This window comes from Salvelinus fontinalis, chromosome 5 (assembly GCF_029448725.1).
Source record: "Salvelinus fontinalis isolate EN_2023a chromosome 5, ASM2944872v1, whole genome shotgun sequence".
In the NCBI taxonomy this organism is placed as follows: Eukaryota; Metazoa; Chordata; class Actinopteri; order Salmoniformes; family Salmonidae; genus Salvelinus; species Salvelinus fontinalis.
The window spans coordinates 58990385-59009579 of NC_074669.1; the positions used below are offsets into that span (position 1 = coordinate 58990385).

Genomic DNA, 19195 nt, shown 5'->3' on the forward strand with positions numbered 1-19195 from the left:
CCCTCTTCTCTTCTCTTCTCCCGCTCTCCTCTTCTCCCCCTCTCCTCTTCTCCCTCCTCGAATATTCCACCCCTCTCCTCTTCTCCACCTCTCCCCTTCTCCCCCCTCGAATATTCTACCCCTCTCCTCTTCTCCCCCATTCATCTTCTCCGCCTCTCCTCTCCCCTTCTTCCCCACCGCCTCTCCTCTTCTCCCCCTCTCTTCTCCTCTTCTGCCCCCTGCTCTTCTCCCCCTCTCCACTTCTCACAATCTAATTTTCTCACCTTCTCTTCTCTCCCCCAGGGAGAGGGTCAGGGAGAGAGTTGAGTTATGTACTAGACTGATGGGGGTCAGGGAGAGAGTTGAGTTATGTACTAGACTGGTGGGGGTCAGGGAGAGAGTTGAGTTATGTACTAGACTGGTGGAGATCTGGCGTCCAGGTGGCCCTGGCAGAAGCAGTGGGTTCTGGGTAAAATCACTGGGGAAGCCAGTCCAGAATAAAGCCATATTACAACCTGTGTGTTGTGATAATTGTGTTGTTTCTCTGTAACCTGTTAGTTTATATGCCTTGACACTGTGATATAGAAGTCTAAAACTGAGATTATTAGAAGACACAGTGGCAGAATAAATTCAACCACACCTTTGTTTCATCACAAAACCAGAGAGCAACATCTGTCCTGTAAAGTCCACAAAACATATTACATGTAACAAACAGTTACATGACCTACAGCATGGTCAAACAAGGTCATGTTTCTGACATTTTCTGACTAGTAACCAACTATTGATTTAGAACCACAGAGTTACAGCAAGTCACAAAGACAACAGGAGCTGCTGCCTCCACTATTCCAGCACCATTTACACTTCAACATCATCAAATCACCTCTGTTTAGTCTAATACGGTGACAACTAAAAGATACCAACAACTATTTAGTCCAATCAACATAAGCTAAATATGATGTGGCTGTCCATGGAACTGATTTGTTTGTGTGTGTGTGTGTGTGTGTGTGTACGTATGTGTGTGTGTGTGTGTGTACGTATGTGTGTGTGTGTGTACGTACGTATGTGTGTGCATGTGTGTGTGTGTGTGTACGTATGTGTGTGTGTGTGTGTGCGTGTGTACATATGTGTGTGTGTGTGTGTGTGTGTACATATGTGTGTGTGTGTGTATACGTATGTGTGTGTGTGTGTGTGTGTGTGTGTGTGTGTGTGTGTGTGTGTGTGTGTGTGTGTGTGTGTGTGTGTGTGTGTGTGTGTGTGTGTGTGTGTGTGTGTGTGTCGTCGTCGTGCGTGCGTGCGTGCGTGCGTGTGTGCGTGTGTGTGTGTACGTATGTGTGTGTGTGTGTACGTATGTGTGTGAGCACCATTTGAGGTATCAAAAAACAATTTCAAATTGACATACCAATTAGAACCTCACACAAAATATTCAAATCTACAATTGAACCAATTGCCCCAAATGGAGGTAAACTGTGGGGTCCACTAACCAATCAAGATTTGAAATACTGCATGAAGAAATTCTGCAAAAACATTCTTAGAGTACAGAGAAAAAGGCCCAAATAATAAATGTAGGACAGAATTAGACCAATATCAATCACTAATTAATATCCATCACTAATTAATATCCATCACTAATTAATATCCATCACTAATTAATATCCATCACTAATTAATACCATCACTAATTAATATCCATCACTAATTAATATCATCACTAATTAATATCCATCACTAATTAATTTCCATCACTCATTAATATCAATCACTAATTAATACCCATCACTAATTAATATCATTACTAATTAATATCCATCACTAATTAATTTCCATCACTCATTAATATCAATCACAGATTAATACCCATCACTAATTAATATCAATCACTAATTAATATCAATCACTAATTAATATCCATCACTAATTAATATCAATCACTAATTAATATCCATCACTAATTAATATCATCACTAATTAATATCCATCACTAATTAATTTCCATCACTCATTAATATCATTCACTAATTAATACCAATCACTTATTAATATCAATCACTAATTAATATCCATCACTAATTAATATCCATCGCTAATTAATATCCATCACTAATTAATATCCATCACTAATTAATATTCATCACTGATTTAATATCCATCACTAATTAATATCCTGAAACAAGACTTCAATGTCTATAACCACATAAAAACAAGAGACCAGCACTGAAATGACAAGAGAACATTGATAAAAGTCCCTTCATCCAGCTGGTCCTGAAGCTTAGTTCACAAACCCCTACTAACCCAACAAAGCATCAGGACAGCACTCAGACAGTCTGGCCCAAACTAATTACAAACAAACATACATAAATGATGGGAAACTATCTGACCACTACTTCTACTTTTTGTACACACAGCTCACACTCTCCTACACACACCAGCTGACTGAGGGGGCCCTAGTGGGGACAGGTGGCTGAGAGGGCCCTAGTGGAGACAGGTGACTGAGAGGGACCTAGCGGAGCCGGATGGTTGAGAGGGCCCTAGTGGAGACAGCTGGCTGAGAAGGTCCTAGTGGAGCCGGCTGGCTGAGAGGGCCCTTGTGGAGACAGCTGGCTGAGAGGGCCCTAGTGGAGCCGGCTGGCTGAGAGGGCCCTAGTGGAGACAGCCGGCTGAGAGGGCCCTAGTGTAGACAGGTGGCTGAGAGGACCCTAGTGGAGCCGGCTGGCTGAGAGGGCCCTAGTGGAGCCAGCTGACTGAGAGGGCCCTAGTGTAGACAGGTGGCTGAGAGGGCCCTAGTGGAGACAGCCGGCTGAGAGGGCCCTAGTGTAGACAGGTGACTGAGAGGGCCCTAGTGGAGCCGGCTGGCTGAGAGGGCCCTAGTGGAGACAGCCGGCTGAGAGGGCCCTAGTGGAGACAGGTGGCTGAGAGGACCCTAGTGGACCTGGCTGGCTGAGAGGGCCCTAGTGGAGCCGGCTGGCTGAGAGGACCCTAGTGGAGCCGGCTGGCTGAGAGGGCCCTAGTGGAGCCGGCTGGCTGAGAGGACCCTAGTGGACCTGGCTGGCTGAGAGGGTCCTAGTGGAGCAAGATGGCTGAGAGGGCCCTAGAAGAGTCGGCTGGCTGAGAGGGCCCTAGTGGAGCAGGCTGGCTGAGAGGGTCCTAGTGGAGCAGGCTGGCTGAGAGGGCCCTAGTGGAGACAGGTGGCTGAGCGGGTCCTAGTGGAGACAGGTGGCTGAGAGGGCACTAGTGGAGACAGGTGACTGAGAGGGCCCTAGTGGAGACGGCTGGCTGAGAGGGTCCTAGTGGAGACAGGTGGCTGAGAGGGCCCTAGTGGAGACAGGTGGCTGAGAGGGCCCTAGTGGAGACGGCTGGCTGAGAGGGTCCTAGTGGAGACCTTCCTTGACACTTTCTCTCTCCTCCACAAATATCCCCTCCCCTCCTCTCTCCCCTCTCTCCCCTCCCCTTCTCTCTCCACTCCCCTTTTCTCTCCCCTACCCCCCTCTCGCCCCTCCCCTCCTCTGTCCCCTCCCCTCCACTACTCTCTCCCCACTACTCCTCTCTCCTCCCTCTCACGCTGCTCATCTCTCTCTCTCTCTCTCTCTCTCTCTCTCTCTCTCTCTCTCTCCCTCTCTCTCTCTCTCTCTCTCTCTCTCTCTCTCTCTCTCTCTCTCTCTTCGTGACGTATAGTGTTGGACCTGTTGATCTTGACTCAGCTCATAGACCTCTATCATCTACACCCCTCCTTCTCCTACTCTAACATAACACCAATATAATATATACTCTCATTCATTTACATAGAGACAGATACAATCAATCATTGACACACTGAATATACAACAGTCAGATGCATGACACCATCACAACTTAACTGACATTAGTGCCTGTCCCCAGATGGACAGTTAGGCTACAGTAAAGTACATTTACAGGTGATCACATCATTGTCCTGCTTTGAGACACATCTTTACTGTCTGCTTCCAGTTGTATGGTATTTTACTAGCCCTGCAAATTATAATATATCTTACAATATCAAAACATATCTCAGTAACTGTCACAAGTGTATATCAATATAACAGCCTCCTACCTGTGCTCCACAACAGGGTCATCAGTATCACTGCATATATCATATCTGTCTCTAACTGGGGCTCCACTGAGTGAAACAAGTCTACTGTCATGAAGAGTCGACTGAAGAGTGAGAAATACTGCTAGGCTTTATGACTTCTATCTCATTACTTCCTGACTTCTATGATGTCACAAACCTTTAAGCAGATAAGATCAGTTAAACCAACCTACCTACAGGAAACACTGACATTAGAAAAACTCCACAGGAAACTGCTGGCAGAGCAGCAACGTTTCACATAGTGTGTCCTATAATATCACATCTATAATATCAGCTCTAACTTTCTACTGCTTGAGTTCACCTCTTATAGAATATTGGCTTAATGTTCCAGCACCTCAATATAAACAGTACCAGCACCCAAAATGAGTGCTGATGAGGTCTCATGTTAGAGCAGGAGAAGGGGGGATGTGGTGTAGAAGCTAGAGGTCTGTTACCCAAGTCAACTCTACAGGCCTGATGCTATATGTCAGGGTCAGGCTGGGCTGGGACAAGAGAGGAACAGGTTACTGGTTATGATGACATCACTGGTGAAAAGTCAGTGATACAAATATATTCAGCTGATTTAAATGTCAGTCTATCTCTCCCTCCTCCCCTGTCTCCTTCTACCAACCCACTCTGTCAGTGAGTCATATCTCTCTCTCATCTCTCTCTCCCTCCTCCCCTGTCTCCTTCTACCAACCCAGTCTGTCAATAAGTCCTATCTCTCTCTCTCTCCCTCCTCCCCTGTCTCCTTCTACCAACCCAGTCTGTCAATAAGTCCTATCTCTCTCTCTCCCTCCTCCCCTGTCTCCTTCTACCAACCCAGTCTGTCAATAAGTCCTATCTCTCTCTCTCTCCCTCCTCCCCTGTCTCCTTCTACAAACCCACTCTGTCAGTGAGTCATATCTCTCTCTCATCTCTCTCTCCCTCCTCTCTTGTCTCCTTCTACCAACCCAGTCTGTCAGTAAGAACTAAACTCAGCAAAAAAAGAAACGTCCTCTCACTGTCAACTGCGTTTATTTTCAGCAAACTTAACATGTGTAAATACTTGTATGAACATAGCAAGATTCAACAACTGAGACATAAAATGAACAAGTTCCACATACATGTGACTAACAGAAATGGAATAATGTGTCCCTGAACAAAGGGGGGAGGGGGTCAAAATCAAAAGTCACAGTCAGTATCTGGTGTGGCCACCAGCTGCATTAAGTACTGTAGTGCATCTCCTCCTCATGGACTGCACCATATTTGCTAGTTCTTGCTTTGAGATGTTACCCCACTCTTCCACCAAGGCACCTTCAAGTTCCCAGACATTTCAGTTCCCAGACATGACCTAGCCCTCACCCTCCGATCCAACAGGTCCCAGACGTGCTCAATGGGATTGAGATCCGGGCTCTTCATTGGCCATGGCAGAACACTGATATTCCTGTCCTGCAGGAAATCACGCACAGAACGAGAAGTATGGCTGGTGCCATTGTCATGCTGGAGGGTCATGTCAGGATGAGCCTGCAGGAAGGGTACCACATGAGGGAGGAGGATGTCTTCCCTGTAACGCACAGCATTGAGATTGCCTGCAATGACAACAAGCTCAGTCCGATGATGCTGTGACACACCGCCCCAGACCATGACGGACCCTCCACCTTCAATCGATCTCGATCCAGAGTACAGGCCTTGGTGTAAACGCTCATTCCTTCCTCACCCCTGGTGAGACAAAACCGCCACTCATCAGTGAAGAGCACTTTTGCCAGTTCTGTCTGGTCCAGCGACGGTGAGTTTGTGCCCAAAGGCGACGTTGTTGCCAGTGATGTCTGGTGAGGACCTGCGGTACAACAGGCCTACAAGCCCTCAGTCCAGCCTCTCTCAGCCTATTGCGGACAGTCTGAGCACGGATGGAGGGATTGTGCATTCCTGGTGCATATCGGGCAGTTGCTGTTGCCATCCTGTACCTGTCCCGTAGGTGTGATGTTTGGATGTACCGATCCTGTGCAGATGTTGTTACACGTGGTCTGCCACTGCGAGGATGATCAGCTGTCCGTCCTGTTTCCCTGCAGCGCTGTCTTAGGCGTCTCACAGTACGGACATTGCAATTTATTGCCCTGGCCACTTATGCTGTCCTCATGCCCTCTTGCAGCATGCCTAAGGGACGTTCAGGAAGATGAGTAGGGACCCTGGGCATCTTTCTTTTGGTGTTTTTCACAGTCAGTTGAAAGGCCTCTTTAGTGTCCTAAGTTTTCATAACTGTGACCTTAATTGCCTACCGTCTGTAAGCTGTTAGTGTCTTAAAGACCGTTACACAGGTGCATGTTCATTAATTGTTTATGGTTCACTGAACAAGCATGGGAAACAGTGTTTAAACCCTTTACAATGAAGATCTGTGTAGTTATTTGGATTTTTACAAATTATTTTTGAAAGACAGGGTCCTGAAAAAGGGACATGTATTGTTTTGCTGCGTTTCTCTCTCCCATCTCTCTTCCTCCTCCCTTGTCTCCTTCTCCCAACCCAGTCTGTCAGTAAGTCCTATCTCTCTCTCCCATCTCTATTCCTCCTCCCTTGTCTCCTTCTCCCAACCCAGTCTGTCAGTAAGTCCTATCTCTCTCTCCCATCTCTCTTCCTCCTCCCTTGTCTCCTTCTCCCAACCCAGTCTGTCAGTAAGTCCTATCTCTCTCTCCCATCTCTCTTCCTCCTCCTTTGTCTCCTTCTCCCAACCTAGTCTGTCAGTAAGTCCTATCATTCTCTCTCTTCCTCCTCCCTTATCTCCTTCTCCCAAACCCAGTCTGTCAGTAAGTCCTATCATTCTCTCTCATCCTCCTCCCTTGTCTCCTTCTCTCAACCCAGTCTGTCAGTAAGTCCTATCATTCTCTCTCTTCCTCCTCCCTTGTCTCCTTCTCCCAAACCCAGTCTGTCAGTAAGTCCTATCTCTCTCTCTCATCCTCCTCCCCTGTCTCCTTCTCTCAACCCAGTCTGTCAGTAAGTCCTATCATTCTCTCAATTCAATTCAATTCAATTCAAGGGGCTTTATTGGCATGGGAAACATGTGTTAACATTGCCAAAGCAAGTGAGGTAGATAATATACAAAAGTCAAATAAACAATAAAACAATGAAAATCTCTCTCTCCCATCTCCCTTCTTCCTCCCGTGTCTCCTTCTCTCAACCTAGTCTGTCAGTAAGTCCTATCATTCTCTCTCATCTCACTTCCTTCTCCCTTGTCTCCTTCTCTCAACCTAGTCTGTCAGTAAGTCCTCTCTCTCTCTCTCTCTCTCTCTCTCTCTCTCTCTCTCTCTCTCTCTCTCTCTCTCTCTCTCTATATCTCTCTCTCTCTCTCTCTCTCTCTCTCTCTCTCTCTCTCTCTCATATATCTCTCTCTCTCTCTCTCTCTCTCTCTCTCTCTCATCTCTCTCTCTCTCTCTCTCTCTCTCTCTCTCCTGAGAAATACTGCTAGGCTAAATGACTTCTATCTCATTACTTCCTTACTTATATGATGTGACACACTTTTAAGCAGACAAGATCAGTGGTTAAACCCACATACCTACAGGAAACACTGACATTAGAAAAACTCCACAGGAAACTGCTGGCAGAGCAGCAACGTTTCACATAGTGTGTCCTATAAATCAGCTCTAACTTTCTACTGCTTGAGTTCACCTCTTATAGAATATTGGCTTAATGTTCCAGCACCTCAATATAAACAGTACCAGTACCCAAAATGAGTACTGATGAGGTCTCATGTTAGAGCAGGAGAAGGGGGATGTGGTGTAGAAGCTAGAGGTCTGTTACCCAAGTCAACTCAACAGGCCTGATGCTATATGTCAGGGTCAGGCTGGGCTGGGACAAGAGAGAAAAAGGTTACTGGTTATGATGACATCACTGGTGAGAAGTCAGTGATAAAAAGATGAAAAGGAGAGAAGAGGAGAGGAGAGGAGAGGGAGGAGAGGAGAGGGGGAGGGGAGATGAGGTACTGTTTGTCTCCCACCGTTCCACTCAGAGGACTCTACCTTCTGTTATCAAGTGGGCGTTTCCACCATATTTAGTGTACCAGTCATTTCAGTGAAGGGAACAAGTGCACACTTTAGGAGAAAGGATAGATAATTGGGACAATGCTTCTTTCTAGTCTTCAGTCCTGCGTCTGACACCAGATTACCACCTAGTGGCCATAAGAGGAACTGTCCTGTCAGTGTGTTTTTACTGCTGGCTCAAAACAACACATGACCTGCAAACATGATATGATTCATGTGTGAGTACTAAAAGCATATGAATAGAGTATATTATAGTATATTTATTATATATGTGGGTCTGATAAGTAAACACTCTTAATGTTTGCTGTTTTATCACTCAGAAGAACATTGGACACTATGTAACAAAACACATGTGAAACCTCATGATATGAGTGATAAGAAGTGTTTAAAAAGGTGAGTTCTGAACCCTGTAGACTACTGCACTACTTCTGAAGAAGACCAGAGTCATTTCAGAATGAAGACTGCTATAGTTCTGACGCTGTTGCTGCTCTGTCTGTCTGGGGCCTGGACTCAGGGAGAGAGTGGAGGGGTGACTAGTAGTTCTGTCTGTCTGTCTGTTCGGGGCCTGGACTCAGGGAGAGAGTGGAGGGGTGACTAGTAGTTCTGTCTGTCTGTCTGTCTGTCTGGGGCCTGGACTCAGGGAGAGAGTGGAGGGGTGACTAGTAGGTCTGTCTGTCTGTCTGTCTGTCTGTCTGTCTGTCTGTCTGGGGCCTGGACTCAGGGAGAGAGTGGAGGGGTGACTAGTAGTTCTGTCTGTCTGTCTGGGGCCTGGACTCAGGGAGAGAGTGGAGGGGTGACTAGTCGTTCTGTCTGTCTGTCTGTCTGTCTGTCTGTCTGTCTGGGGCCTGGACTCAGGGAGAGGGTGGAGGGGTGACTAGTAGTTCTGTCTGTCTGTCTGGGGCCTGGACTCAGGGAGAGAATGGAGGGGTGACTAGTAGTTCTGTCTGTCTGTCTGTCTGTCTGTCTGTCTGTCTGTCTGTCTGTCTGTCTGGGGCCTGGACTCAGGGAGAGAGTGGAGGGGTGACTAGTAGTTCTGTCTGTCTGTCTGTCTGTCTGGGGCCTGGACTCAGGGAGAGAGTGGAGGGGTGACTAATAGTTCTGTCTGTCTGTCTGGGGCCTGGACTCAGGGAGAGAGTGGAGGGGTGACTAGTAGTTCTGTCTGTCTGTCTGGGGCATGGACTCAGGGAGAGAGTGGAGGGGTGACTAGTAGTTCTGTCTGTCTGTCTGTCTGTCTGGGGCCTGGACTCAGGGAGAGAGTGGAGGGGTGACTAGTAGTTCTGTCTGTCTGTGTGTCTGTCTGGGGCCTGGACTCAGGGAGAGAGTGGAGGGGTGACCAGTAGCTCTGTTTGTCTGTCTGTCTGTCTGTCTGTCTGTCTGTCTGTCTGTCTGTCTGTCTGTCTCTCTCTCTGTCTGTCTGTCTGTCTGTCTGGGGCCTGGACTCAGGGAGAGAGTGGAGGGGTGACTAGTAGTTCTGTCTGTCTGTCTGTCTGTCTGGGGCATGGACTCAGGGAGAGAGTAGAGGGGTGACTAGTAGTTCTGTCCGTCTGTCTGTCTGTGGCATGGACTCAGGGAGAGAGTGGAGGGGTGACTAGTAGTTCAAATCAAATCAAATGTATTTTGTAAGCCCTTCTTACATCAGCTGATATCTCAAAGTGCTGTACAGAAACCCAGCCTAAAACCCCAAACAGTAAGCAATGCAGGTGTAGAAGCACGGTGGCTAGGAAAAACTCCCTAGAATAGCCAGAACCTAGGAAGAAACCTAGAAAGGAGCCAGGCTATGAGGGGTGGCCAGTCCTCTTCTGGCTGTGCCGGGTGGAGATTATAACAGAACATGGCCAAGATGTTCAAAGATTCATAGATGACCAGCAGGGTCAAATAATAATTATCACAGTGGTTGTCGAGGGTGCAACAGGTCAGCACCTCAGGAGTAAATGTCAGTTGGCTTTTCGTAGCCGATCATTCAGAGTATCTCTACCGCTCCTGCTATCTCTAGAGAGTTGAAAACAGCAGGTCTGGGACAGGTAGCACGTCCGGTGAACAGGTCAGGGTTCCGTAGCCGCAGGCAGAACAGTTGAAACTGGAGCAGCAGCACGGCCAGGTGGACTAGGGACAGCAAGGAGTCATCAGGCCAGGTAGTCCTGAGGCATGGTCCTAGGGCTCAGGTCCACCAAGAGAGAGAAAAAAAGAGAGAAAGAAAGAGAGAATTAGACAGAGCATACTTAAATTCACACAAGACACAGGATAAAACAGCAGAAATACTCCAGATATAACAGACTGACCCTAGCCCCTCGACACATAAACTACTGCAGCATAAATACTGGAGGCTGAGACAGGAGGGGTTGGGAGACACTGTGGCCCCATCCGACGATACCCCCATTCAAGGCAAAACAGGCAGGATATAACTGCCAATGTTCTGTCTGTCTGTCTGCAAGCCAGCCAGCCAGACAGCCAGACGCAGTATATACACTAAATCATCAAAAGTATGTGGACACCTGCTGTTCAAACATCTCTAACCAAAATCATGGGCATTTGCATGGAGTTGGTCCCCCGTTGCTGCTGTAACAGCCTCCACTCTTCTGGGAAGGTTTTCCACTAGATGTTGAAACATTGCTGCTATAACAGCCTCCACTCTTCTGGGAAGGCTTTCCACTAGATGTTGAAACATTGCTGCTGTAACAGCCTCCACTCTTCTGGGAAGGTTTTCCACTAGATGTTGGAACATTGCTGCTATAACAGCCTCCACTCTTCTGGGAAGGCTTTCCACTAGATGTTGGAACATTGCTGCAGTGACTTGCTTCCATTCAGCCACAAGAGCATTAGTGAGCATTTTCTAGAATTGATTAGATAGTTTTTTTTTTTCAGTCAATCTACACATAGTGTCCTATAATGACAAAGCGAAAACAGGTTTACACATTTTTGAGATCCTTTTTAAAAAAAAATGTAAAATTAGTATTGAGATCCTGTTTCTGATGGTCACTGATGTTGGGCGATTAGACCTGGCTCGCAGTCGGCGTTCCAATTCATCCCAAAGGTGTTCGATGGAGTTGAAGTCAGGGCTTTGTGAAGTTCTTCAACACCAATCTCGACTAACCATTCATGTATGGAACTCGCTTTATCGCACGGGGCATTGTCATGCTGAAACAGGAAAGGGCCTTCCCCAAACTGTTGCCACAAAGTTGGAAGCACAGATTCCTCTAGAATGTCATTCTATGCTGTAGCATTAAGATTTCCCTTCACTGAAACTAAGGGGCCCAAACCATGAAAAACAGCCCCAGACCATTATTCCTCCTCCACCAAACTTTACAGTTGGCACAATGCATTGGGGCAGGTAGCATTCTCCTGGCATCCGCCAAACCCAGATTAGTGCGTCGGATTGCTAGAAGGTGAAGCATGATTCATCACTCCAGAGAATACGTTTCCACTGCTCCAGAGTCCAATGGCAGCTAGCTTTACACCACTTAAGCCTACACTTGGCATTGCACATGGTGATCTTAGGCTTGTATGCAGCTGCTCGGCCCTGGAAACCCATTTCATGAAGCTCCTGACAAACAGTTTCTTGTGCTGATGTTGCTTCCAGAGGCAGTTTGGAACTTGTTAGTGAGTGTTGCAACCAAGTACAGATGATTTTTACACGTTACACACTTCAGCACTCGGCGGTCCTGTTCTGTGAACATGTGTGGCCCACTACTTCTTGGCTGAGCCGTTGTTGGTCCTAGATGTTTCCACTTCTCAGTAACAACACTTACAGTTGACCGGGGAAGCTCTAGCAGGTCAGAAACTTGACAAACTGACTTGTTGGAAAGGTGCCATCCTCTGACGGTGCCACGTTGAAAGTTACTGAGATCTTCAGTAAAGCCATTCTACTGCCACTTGTTTGGTTACTACATGATTCCATATGTGTTATTTCATAGTTTCAATGTCTCCACTATTATTCTACAATGTAGACAATAGTTAAAACTGATCCTAGATCTGTACAATGTAGACAATAGTTAAAATAAAGAAAAAACATTGAATCTGTAGGTGTGTCCAAACAATTGACCGGTACTGTATATGCATTGTGGAGGTGAACTGGTCCTAGATCTGTGCAAAGGCATAACATCTCCAGCAGGAACAACTGTCTGTGTTAGAGAGCATATAAAACGAACTGATCCTAGATCTGTACAAAGGCATAACATCTACAGCAGGAACAACTGTCTGTGTTAGAGAACATATAAAACGAACTGATCCTAGATCTGTACAAAGGCATAACATCTACAGCAGGAACAACTGTCTGTGTTAGAGAACATATAAAACGAACTGATCCTAGATCTGTACAAAGGCATAACATCTACAGTAGGAACAACTCTGTGTTAAAAGGCCCAGCTGGATTGAATTGAGCTGTTTAAAATGACGTATTTGAATGTCAAATGATTTGTTTGTCAGTACAAGACAGGGTCTGTGGAGGCTTGGCCTATTAGTGGTAGATTTTTGGAGGGACCCTTGTCCCTACAGCCAATCAGTGAGCAGCTTCCCTTCCCCTACATCTCAGGCAGTTCTGTTACTCACAACCCTTCCCCTGCTTTCCTCAACAATGGAACAGCTTCCCTTCCCCTACATCTCAGGCAGTTCTGTTACTCACCCCCCTGCTTTGCTAAAAAAAAATGGCCACGCTGGCAGGGTCTGAATCAAACCCAATGTCCACCTGGCACACTGACAGGGTCTGAATCAAACACAATGTCCACCTGGCACACTGACAGGGTCTGAATAAAACCCAATGTCCACCTGACACACTGACAGGGTCTGAATCAAACACAATGTCCACCTGGCACACTGACAGGGTCTGAATCAAACCCAATGTCTACCAGCAGTGTAGACTGACAGTAGCAGTATAGACCTAGTCTGTTCATTATATACATATACATGATGTATTGTTACACCATGTAGGAGCAGTATAGACCTAGTCTGTTCATTATATACATATACATGATGTATTGTTACACCATGTAGGAGCAGTATAGACCTAGTCTGTTCATTATATACATATACATGATGTATTGTTACACCATGTAGGAGCAGTATAGACCTAGTCTGTTCATTAAATACATCTACATGATGTATTGTTACACCATGTAGGAGCAGTATAGACCGACAGTAGCTGGCTACTTATTTAGATTTAGTTTGACCTAATGAAACTGCCTTAAATGTGCTGTAGCAAAATAAAATGTATTCGCACTAATCAATCAACACATTCCTGTCTTTGTATGTCTCAATATAATAGTATTATTTAATGAAATCCATTTAAAATAATATTTTCCTCAACTGCGTTTCCCACTCCAGTCAGCAGACGGCGATTTGCGTCGTTCTGGCGATGCTGCTATCGTGACGTATAATCTAGTGGACGGGTCTTCAAAAACAACAAGTCAACCATCTCGGTAGCTTGCTAGCCAACGTAGCCGAAAGATTCAAGCTGTTTTTACGCTTTCGGTGTATATTAGCTGCTGTGTTTTAGACACACTTCTATCGTATCTACTTGTTAACCTATTTAATTTAATATGACGTTATTTTTTATTAGTCAGATATAGTAGCTGGCTGGTTAAATTAGCACTAGCTTAGTTGCTAATGATAGCTAGCTAGCTAACATCCCCGAACATGAGGTCAGTAAGCTTCTCCCCTCCTGCTAAAGAAGAGTTCTGCTGGACGGAGAAAGAAGCTCTGGAGCTGAACATTGTCGTGAAAGAGGAGAAGGAAGAAGAGGATGTCACAGTTAAAAAATAAATTGAGGGTGAGGCTGTTACAGTGAAAGAGGAAGAAGTGTTCACAGTGAAAGAGGAGGATGAGAAAGAGGATGCCGTTTTTGACGTGAAGAAGGAAGGGGAGATTTCTGTCACATTGAAAGATGAAGAGGTGGAGGTAGGAGATCTGATTTACATCAGTAAGTACCACCTTAAATTGGGTTTTCACTTTGGGTATTCGGAGTTGGCTCGTCAATACCTCTTCAATTGAGGGCCCTAGGATGATGACTGATATGTCTAGAATCAGACGACGTAGAGAGCAAGCTACCCCTTGTTTTCTCCGTTCCGTTTTCAAAAAGTGACTTAACATATATATTTGAGAAGGGTCTATCTGGGGGCCACGGCATGTAGTGATTTTAATGTAGTTATGATTTACAACACACAGTGCCCCCCAATAGTGCCATGCGAGAGTTGGGTTGGCTACACCAACGATAATGGATATACTGACAATAAGTCTCTGCCCTAACAAGCGGAGTCGTTGTCCACAAAGCGGCACTGTGGGTTGTCTAGCTCCCGCCTATCCTTTCTTTGGATTGGTGGATCTTATTATTATTGTTATCTATTGTTTATATTCTATGAGGGTTGTTGTCGTCAACCGCCTCTATTCAATGGAGAGAGATGCTAAGCTACTAGCATGAATATGCATAGCGATCTGGAGACAACTCCTATAGTGTTTTTTATCAAAGTTGTCGGTATGTCACGTGTCCACATAACAATTTAAGAATTACGACACTTCTGTAGATCAAGTAAACCTCACGTAGCAAATAAGCCATCCATTTTGTTGTTGACCAAATTCAACACTTTACACATTGGGTTGATAATTGTTTCCACTAGAGAGACAACCAATTGGGTACAACCTACTGTAACCTACTGACACGACCTAGAGAGAAAACCAATTGGGTACAACCTACTGTAACCTACTGACACGACCTAGAGAGAAAACCAATTGGGTACAACCTACTGTAACCTACTGACACGACCTAGAGAGAAAACCAATAGGGTACAACCTACTGTAATTGCATGAGAAAATAATGGTACCAGTCAAAAGTCTCCATGACTCTGCCGTTGTGCTGTATAATTTGTGAATTTTGTCTCTTGTATAATAAGGGACTATCATTTGTCCCAACATCACAGGACACAGACTTTGATAAAGACTTCCAAAAGTTTTTCCACAGTTTGAGATCGACTGAGTTTTTTTTAATGGGGTTTCTCCCTGTGCACCTGCCAATGTAAATTCATTGAACGAGACAAGTTACCAGACAGGACATATTGCTGATGCTCTTCCTATTGATAACCTGAATGACAATTAACTTGTGGGTGGTGGTCGTGATGACGGCCTTTTCGATGACGTCCATCGGGATTCCCCCCCAAAAAGAAGACGCTCTGGATTGATCACTGGAGTCAGATGTGAAGGAGGAGGTTGATCATCAGGAGTCAGATGTGAAGGAGGAGGTTGATCATCAGGAGTCAGATGTGAAGGAGGAGGTTGATCATCAGGAGTCAGATGTGAAGGAGGAGGTTGATGGCCACATCAGTGAATCATACTTTTTGAAGAAAAGTCCTCTGGTCTGATGAAACAAATATAGAACTGTTTGGCCATAATGACCATCGTTATGTTTGGAAGAAAAAGGGGGAGGCTTGCAAACCAAAGCTCACCATCCCAACTGTGAAGCATGGCGGTGGCAGCATCATGTTTGTGGGGGTGTTTTGCTGCAGGAGAGACTAGTGCACTTCACAAATTAGATGGCATCATGAGGTGGGGAAATTATGTGGATATATTGAAGCAAAATCTCAAGACATCAGTCAGGAAGTTAAAGCTTGGTCCAAATGGGTCTTCCAAATGGACAATGACGCCAAGCATACTTCCAAAGTTGTGGCAAAATGGCTTAAGGACAACAAAGTCAAGGTATTGGAGTGGCCCTCACAAAGCCCTGACCTCAATCGTATAGAAAATGTGTGGGCAGAAATGAAAAAGCGTGTGCGAGCAAGGAGGCCTACAAACCTGACACAGTTACACCAGCTCTGTCAGGAGGAATGGGCCAAAATGCACCCAACTTATTGTGGGAAGCTTGTGGAAGGCTACCTGAAACGTTTGACCCAAGTTAAACAATTTAAAGGCAATGCTACCAAATACTAATTGAGTGTATGTAAACTTCTGACCCACTGGGAATTTGATGATGTAAAAGCTGAAATAAATCATTCTCTCTACCATTATTTTGACATTTCACATTCTTAAAATAAAGTGGTGATCCTAACTGACCTAAGACAGGGAATTTTTACTAGGATTAAATGTCAGGAATTGTGATGAGATTAAATGTATTTGGCTAAGGTGTATGTAAACTTTCGACTTCAACTGTAGGTACCGTTACTGTGTTAAAAACAGAGGCAGTGGTGGGACTGATGTGTGTGGTGTTAAAGGGGAAATCTGAAATTTGTTTCTAAACATTGGAGTAAAAAAATAATGACAGCTTTGTTATTGTTTCAACTGCAGATTGGTTGTTTGTTGTGTGGCTTTTTTAAAGGGGCAACCTAGGTTTTAAACAGAAACAAAATGGCAGCCCAGAGACCTGAGCTGTGTTGGAATACTCATACTAACTGTACTATTTGTGACGTACACTGAGTTTGTAGTATGCTTATTGGTCGCAGTATGATATAGTTGGTTTAGCCAAAAGTTCCCTGGTAAGCAAGCATTTCTAAACTTTATTCAATGTTATGGGGTACTATTTTGGTGTGATGTCATTATGGGGTATTGTGATGTCATTATGGGGTATTGTCTGAAGATAGATCATTTAAAAAAAACTGTCATCCATTTTAGAATAATAGCCAAATAACATTTTACTGGTTGAAGTCGTTTTTAAATACGAAGTAGTACATTTTTGACAAAAACATAAACATTATATTAATCAGGACATTCAAATGAACCTTACAATTATAATCCAAAGTTGTGTGAAATGCACTCATAAACAACCTGTAAATGGAGGCTATATCTGCTGTCAGCCTATGAGAACTCCCCTGAGTTTTCCCCCACGGTGGTGAATTAGTGAATAGACACAGAGCTTAATGTGAGTTTCCTTGAGTAGCACTCCTGATCTTGCACTGATAGTGTGTTGTCATATTCAGAATACACTGTGGAAAAACTCAAATCTTTGCTCACCTTTTTTGCTCCAGGCAGATATACAACATCCATAACTAGTGGTTTCTGCATTATCAGGGAGGTGTTTCTGCAACCAAATTACATGTGCATCGCCCTTGTCGCAATTTTAGAAAACACAGAAAGGGGCCTATATTGGAGACCAAAAGTCATCTGGCACACTGCTTAGGATTTCAACAACTTTTACTTTTTTCTAGCCTAAAATCATTGATGTTACTACTAATGTGAAAAAAAGACTAAATATGACTATTGTTGCTCACTTGACTGTCTTAAGACAATTGTCAAGTAATTTTAACATTCATTACAGACGTCAATTGTTGTACAACATCAAGGCTATGCTGTTGGCATCACCTTTTACAGTGGATTTCTGCTGTTGTGGGCCTTTAACCATCTGTCTGACTTGTTGTTTACACAGGACAGAGACGTGACTATTGTGGATCCTCTGGGGAGCCTCAACAACATCATGAAGCTGACGAGGCAGAGAAGAGTCCCTCCCGATCAGAACACCTCATGAAACACCAGAGGAGACCCACAGGGAAGAAATCTCACTGCTGCTCTGACTGTGGGAAAGGTTGCAAATCTTCATCAGAACTTAAAATACATCAGCGAGTACACACAGGAGAGAAATCTCACCACTGTTTTGATTGTGGGAAGAGTTACTTAAGATCAGAATCACTAAAAGTACACTTGAGAATTCACACTGGAGAGAAACCTTATAGCTGTGATCAATGTGGGAAGAGTTTCTCACTCAAGCTGCCTTATAGTACATCTGAGAGCACACACCAGAGAGAAACCTTACCACTGCTCTGACTGCGGAAAGCGTTTTGTTAGTTCAACAGATTTAAAATCACACCAGAAAATACACAGAGTAGAGAAACCTTTTAACTGTACTCAATGTGGGAAGAGGTTTAATCACTCAAGCTGGCTGATAGTACATCTGAGAGCACACACAGGAGTGAAACCTTATAGCTGTGATCAATGTGGGAAGAGATTTGTTACATCTAGCCATCTGACTATACACCAGAGAACACACACAGGAGAGAAATCTTATAGCTGTAGTCAATGTGGGAAGAGTTTCTCAGTCAAGCAGCCTGGTATCACACCAGAGAACACACACAGGAGGGAAATCTCATAGCTGTGATCAATGTCACAAGAAATACTCTGTTAAAAGATCTCTGATCAAACATCAGAAAATACATACATAAAGTAGTTGTTTCATGATATCAATGAAATGTCACAATGTAGAATATTTGAATGATGTCACAATGTAGAATGTTTTAACATTGTAGTAGGAATACAAAGGATTTGAATTTGTTAAAAGTCCATATTGATACAGAAACACTAAACCATGATTTAGATGTATTAAGAACAAGTTGATTGACAAAGTCATGAAAAATGGAATAAACCACATTTTGGCTCTGATAAAAGATATGGCTCTGGGGTCAAAATGATCCATGTCAGAACTATGGTTCAATGTAAATATGTAGTGGGTCTAAAGTTTGTTTTAAATTATCACTCATTAAACACGAATCAATCAACACATGCTTCTCTTTGAACGACTTAATATAATATTACACTTTTATGAAATAAATGAAAATAAACTTTTGGTTCCTCAACTGCGTTGCCCACTCCAGTCAGCAGAAAGAGACGCAGCAGAAGTGCCTCTTTTTATATTTGATTTGATTTATATATTTTTTTATTCAAAATGCAGATCTACAATTTACATTGTTACATCATACAGAACAGAACACAGGTATTAACGAGAAAATACTAAAACAGACAAAACATATAAATAATTAACTATTCTAGTGTAGTTGTAATCACTCTGAAAAAATCTATAATGATTCAGGAAGATGTTATTGTTGTTGTTATTCACTAGGATTAATGTTTTAATAAAATAGTTACATTCAATCAGAAAAATGTAGAATTTTGGTGTAGAATTTTGGAATTTTTGTTTGTGTATAAAGTATTTGGCAACAAGAATAAAAAAAATGAACAATCATTTCAATGGTCTTGTTATCATTGCAATAGTAACATATTATATCTTTCATGTCAAAAACATGGGTCATGTTCATAATGGTAAATAAGTATTTTTCAAGGTTTTCCCAAAATTCTGACACAAATTTACATTAAAGAACAAGTAGGACAGATTCTCACCTTTTTCATAGAAAACGCAGATATCATCAACAGCCACACATTTGGATAT

General features: G+C 44.0%; 1 long non-coding RNA gene across 1 annotated transcript; it reads left to right on the forward strand.

Annotated features, from left to right (window-relative positions):
* Positions 1–13061: 13061 nt before the first annotated feature.
* On the forward strand, positions 13062–18527 carry LOC129855933 (uncharacterized). The gene is made up of 2 exons (XR_008759573.1): positions 13062–13978; positions 17405–18527. It is a non-coding gene; the product is annotated as an uncharacterized LOC129855933 (long non-coding RNA).
* Positions 18528–19195: the final 668 nt, after the last annotated feature.